Genomic DNA, 6000 nt, shown 5'->3' with positions numbered 1-6000 from the left:
TGTCATTTTTATCTGAAATCAAGTAAACAATAGATCAAACTAGTTAAGATTTTTATTTTTTAAAACTACATTAATTAAAAACTACTTTAAAAATTAGCTTTTTAATTTTTTTGTAAACAGCTTCCATTGAAAGGGATTAACATCTGACTTTGAGCAGCGATGTTGAGGTTGCGGTTCACTAAGAAGGGTTCGTTTTTACGTCTGAACCATTATTAGTTCCTCATGTCCGCCAGCAGATGGCTGTAAATTCCACAAAGATCAGATCAGAGTTTCCCTGAAGCACATTAACTACTTCACACATTCAGGAATAAACAGAAAATACATGGCAGGAAAAACAACTGTGCTCTGCTCTCTGTGGCATCTATACCAGATTACAGCAGCAACATAATTATTTAACAGTTCATCCATCTATTGTCTATATCTGCTATCAGGTGAGAGGCAGGGTACATCCTGGACAGATCATCAGTAGCTGCAGTTCAAAGCTGGAAAATTTGCATAATTTGTTCAGGATCTGCACAAAAACTCTTGCAGGATTTCTTCATTTTCCTCACATCAACCCCAGATGTTCACAGAGGAAGGGGTCGACCTCACAGAGGAACTCAACCATCTCTGAACTGGCAGCTTCACCTTTCTTCCTCACGGTGTCGAGAACTGATCGAGTTTTCTCTCCTCTGCTCTTTATCTCCTCTGCTGCCTCCCTCTCAGAATCAGTCATCACTTTTTTTTCCAGCAGTTTGTCCAGCAGACTCTGGAGAACAGGTCCTGATACACCACGGATGAAATGACTCCGTATCTCTAACAGCTGCTCGTGTGGACGCAGATTCACACGGGTTGATCCACAGGATGTTTTTACTCCAGAGGTGGAAAGACAAACTCGTCTCTCCCAGACACTGTTGGAGCTGCTGTCCCTCAGAAACAGTTTCATGTGTTTCATCACTGTTTCATAAGTCACCTGGAAGGATGGGAAGTAGTTGTCGTAGGACTCTTCATCAAATTCTGCCTCTGATGGCTGAACTAGAACTGAATCGGCTCCAGGACCGGTGGACAGAGTGTAAACCTGCTTTGGCTGCAGTTTACAGTGTGGAGATGTCTCTATGTACATCTCATCTCCAACTAATTTCTTCCTGGTCCGCAGCACATCCCTGAGAGAAACGTTTTTTGGAAGCATCAACACATTAATGAGGTGTTCAAGATCAGGGTCATCTGGGGGCTTGTAGAAGAGCAGAACCAAGGCTTGAACCGGGTCTGGGGGAGAGTCTTCATCCTTGACGTTACCAAAACCAGAAAACCCAGTGATGTTTATGATCACATGAGTTTCTGTTATATCATGAGGCTTGATAAACTCGATGCCCTCATCCTTGATATGAGCGACTGACAAGAAGCGCCCTCCACCCGTGGAGAGGATCTCACAGTGTGGGAGATGAAGCTGACACACAGACTGCTGCAGACATTTGATGTCAAACAGCGGTCCTGCAGGTTTCTTATGGTGTTGGCTGAGCAGCCTCCTGTTTCAGGTAACAATCCTGTAACAAACCTCCCCTTCTCCCTCCATGTGGAACAGCAGGCCGGTCACTGTGCACTGGAACAGGCCTGGACTGGAGCCCTGGAACCTGTAGGTCTCATCACTTTCATCATCTATGAAATCAGGTGTAAACTCCTCACAGCTGCTGTTCAGCTTCATGTCAGGTAAACTTTTAGCTCGTGTTAAGTTTAGGCTTGTTGCAGAATTTTTGTGTGTCAGTGAGAGAAAACTCAGAGAATGAGACAAGTTAATGTTTCTGCTACTCAGACCAGGATGTGAAGAGTGGATGTGGACGTCAGACTTGGTTAACAGTGTGTGTGTGACTGGATGTTTCTCAGCTGCAACAGATTTTTCAATTTCCTCATAGTCCTCATAGTCCTCATAGTCTTCTAGTTCTCTACAAGTACCACTCTGCACATTGTGAAAGGTTTTGCAGTGCAGCCCAGAATGCCGGTCAAGGGGTTTGAAATTATGTAAATATGCTGAAGAAATATCTGCACCTATACATTTGAAAGCTTCCCCTTCATAGTAAGAAACGCGAGGTGGAAAACCAGTTCTGTGTTTTCTGATCCTGAACCAAGCATTCCTGATCCTTCTGGTCACTCTGTTGAAACACGACTCCTTTCTTTCTGCTCTTCTCTGTTCCTCAGCTGATTTCAGATTACTGCATTCAGAAGAGTTAGAGTCTGACTTAGAGGAGCTGGAAGGGCAGCACAGACCTGGAGATGATGTAGAGATGCTTCTGCGTCTCATTCTGAACATTCTTCTTTAATCTGGCTTTGATTCAGTTCTCCAGACTCAGCCTAACTCTCCTCCTTTCTGTGGCTTCTTTGCGTTTCTATTGCTCCTGCTTATTTAAAAAAAGAGAAAGTAAAGTTAAAATCCCCTTCAGAGAAAGTCCCAGCACAATTTAACCCCTGCTCTCAGAAGCATTCAGTTTAAGGAGTGATCTGGAGATCTGGTCCGGTGTTCTGTCAAAATGTGCTACCTAGTCAAAACCTCTTACCCCGGGATGAATATAGGTACAGTATATCTCTCTATCTGTGCCCTTCCAGAACAGAATATAATGCATATTTTTCATATAATTCACAGTTTTGTGCTTTTAACAAAAATAGTTCTATAGCAGGGATGTCTAGCTCCGGTCCTCGAGGACCACAATCCTGCAGGTTTTCACTGTGTCCCTGACTCAAATTAATGAGTCATTGTGCAGACCTTCATAGGCTGTTGGGTCCATTTAATTTGAGTCAGGTGTGTTGGAGCAGGGACCATCTGTAAACCTGCAGGCCTGCACCGATTGAGGACAGACTCTGGACCTCCCTGATCTATCATTATGGGTTTAGGAAATTACATCACGGGTGTTCAAAAATTAAATTCTGCATAAATTTATGTAGATAGGATGCCTCTTCTATTTCTGTTGTATTTTTGTCAGATTTTTTTTGTCTCTTTATGTACTTTAATGTTTTATTTATTTTATGTTCAGCACTTTGTTCACTTCCTGCTGTTGTCAGGTACTCTATAAATAAAATTGGCTTAGCTTGGTGCTGCGTGAAATGTTAGAACACTGGCTCTTTGTCCATTGGATCCAAGTCTCAGTCCTAAAACAGTCCTATCCTAGTCAGTTTGACTAAAACTAATTTAATCTGGGCGCGAGGATACATGCTGAGCCACAAAAATGCCTTCATCGTAGCATCAAGCCTGCTTCCTCTAGCAAAACAGCCAGCTGAGCAACCAATTAGAGGTGGATATATTTACTAGACACACTAGCTCTCCTCTCATGATCTGTGCACCTTTTGGTTGCCAGGTATTACTTTAGGAAATGTTTATTTATTTTGCTTGTTCAAGGGTAGGAAAGCTCAGTCCTAGAGTCCTGGAGGGTTCAGAAGTTTCTCTGCTCCAACACACCTGATTAAAATTAAATGGACCCAAAAGTTTATCAAGTTCTGCCAGTGACTCGTCCTTAAACAGTAAAAGTAGGATCCAACAAACATGATGATGGTTTCGAAGCTTGTCCAGAAAACTAAAATAGTTTACAGTAAGAAGTAAAAATGAATTTAGGTCCAACAATTCTGAAAACATCAACCAGGATATGCTCAGGATAAAGAGTCTGTGGAGACAGGTGTTGTGCCCTAAAGTGAATGTCTGCCAAAAATTGATTATACGGCCGCGGGAGCGCGCGCTGCCTGTTAGCGTTGTTCCGCTCAGCTTCTCTCTGTGTCTGCGGCTCTTCCTCTCGGTGTAAAACCGACTTAGTACGCGAATACAAGTGATAATATGTCTAAATGAACAAAGAAAGTATGATTTTGCTTTAACGGATTTATTAACACTGCAGATGAAGCCGTGCTGTAGTCAGAAATGATATCCAGGCATGTTGCTGCTTCACTGTTCAGGTTTCATGTGTTTGTGCACAGAATAATCGTTTCAACATATCAACAGCTGATCATGGGCCCTGTAATTGTCAATAAAACAAAAAAGGTTGCTTGAAACGGCTAAAGTTTGTTTAGGTGAGACATATTTACAGATGAATGGCATCTACTTCCTTGCATCCACTCCACAAGATTAAGGTGGAATTAGGTCTCAGAATAGTGGTTTCTGCTTGCCAAAAACTGATTAGGGACCTGCCTCAAGAGCACGTGCAGCAACAAACTCGCTCCACCTCGCTGCAATACAGAACAGGAAATCCTTCCTTCTTGTGGCCACCAAACTGCAAACTCTGCTCTGAACCATAAGTCTGAGCCATCAACTCTTCTAAATATTATAAATTCTGTAAATATTTCTTCATTTGTTAATGTATTTGTTGTATTATTTATCATTTACATTATATTGTTTTCCTTATTTTATTAAGTTTTATTTTATTTAAACACCATATTCTGCTTTCATTTGCATTTTTATTTCTCTATTTTCTTTCTCTTTTCTCTCCTTTCTCTCTCCTCTTCTCATTGTATGCCATTGTCCCAGTTCCCCTCTGGGATTAAAAGTATTTCTGATTCTGAACTAAAATTGAATAAATGAGCAAATCTGTGTTAAATCTATGACCGATTCACACTATAATGTATGAAATGCAACGTTACACGCATGTTAAATTGACTCATTTTAATTACAGTGTTAATTCTAACCAATATTTCCGTCGTGTTGTAAACAACCAGACAGCTATTGGCTACTTTCTGTTGTACAGTTTGAAAAATACGTCGATTGGTTTATTCTGTTAATCAGTTTTTGACTTACTGGTGATTTCCTCAAGATGGCTTCAATTTCAACGAATCTTTTCAAGAGAAAAGAGAAGAGAAGAGAGAAATGGCGTAAGAAGAGGCTGATAAACTGCTGACAGGCTGTGTCCGAATGTGCACCCTACCCCCTAACCCCTCGTTCACTACATAGGGCTGTACTACAGAGCACACTACATAGTGGACTCTCTCAGAGTTTCGGACACGAAGCTCCCTATTTTTTCTTCGCCGGAAACCACGTGACTACCGCCGTCACCACGGCAACCACAACCCGCCTGACTCGATGCAGTATTCTTCATCGGAGAAATGGCACAAGTTTTAAATATCTTCTTATTGACGCTAATTCAGCTTTTAATCGTCAAAATAAGTAAACAACGGCGGAGACATGTGATGAGGAGAAAACGGATGAGGAAAATGGCACTTGTTGCGTTAGCAAGACACCACGTAAGTAAATAGTTTTTTTTTTGTATCCTGTATATCACAATCAGACAACGCCATCTTCTGGGCAAAGTTAAATGTACTGTTTCTTCTTCTTCTTCTATGCAGTTATTAATGTAGCTGAACATTTAAGTTTAAATACACACAGCCATTTAATAACATATTCAGTCTAAATCCCGTTTAAATTTTTCTTTGAAGAGGTTTTCATCGATAACAGTTGTGAATAATTTAAAATGTTAATTGATATTAACAAAAATTTTAGACCAACAGGAAGCACAGCATTTGAAGATACAATTTCTCATGAAAACATTTCTGATTACCGTGTTGAACACTGTCATGAACGTAGATGGTTCCTGGATTAAATGGTGATACAGTGCAGCCTTTTTCTTTGGGTGCAGCGATAAGTCTGAATACGCCACTGGCAATTGCATCAGACAATTTAGTCCTTCGATGACACAGGAAACTGATAAAATGACATGAATTGTGAATATTCTAACAAAATCTGAATTAGCAGGTTGACTAGAAAAATGCCTGTAATATATATTAATATTAATAAAGTGAGAAATTGTTTGTTCATAAATGACCAGCTTAATAACATTTGCTTATAAAAGAGAGATAATTTCAGTGGGATTAGAGAGTCAGCATAGTTGCCTCTTAATTTAAAAAAATCACCAATACTATTGAACTTTAGAGACATGGCATTCCAAAGCGAGTGAGGATTTTTGGGGTTTTCTACTTAATTTTAAATGTAGTATTAAGGAGGAAAAAATAAAATGAAGTATATTTATATATGAAATAGTGAAAAAAAAAAAAAAAAAT

Source organism: Melanotaenia boesemani, chromosome 18, assembly GCF_017639745.1.
Source record: "Melanotaenia boesemani isolate fMelBoe1 chromosome 18, fMelBoe1.pri, whole genome shotgun sequence".
Lineage (NCBI taxonomy): Eukaryota > Metazoa > Chordata > Actinopteri > Atheriniformes > Melanotaeniidae > Melanotaenia > Melanotaenia boesemani.
Note: the sequence above shows the minus strand (reverse complement) of the source record.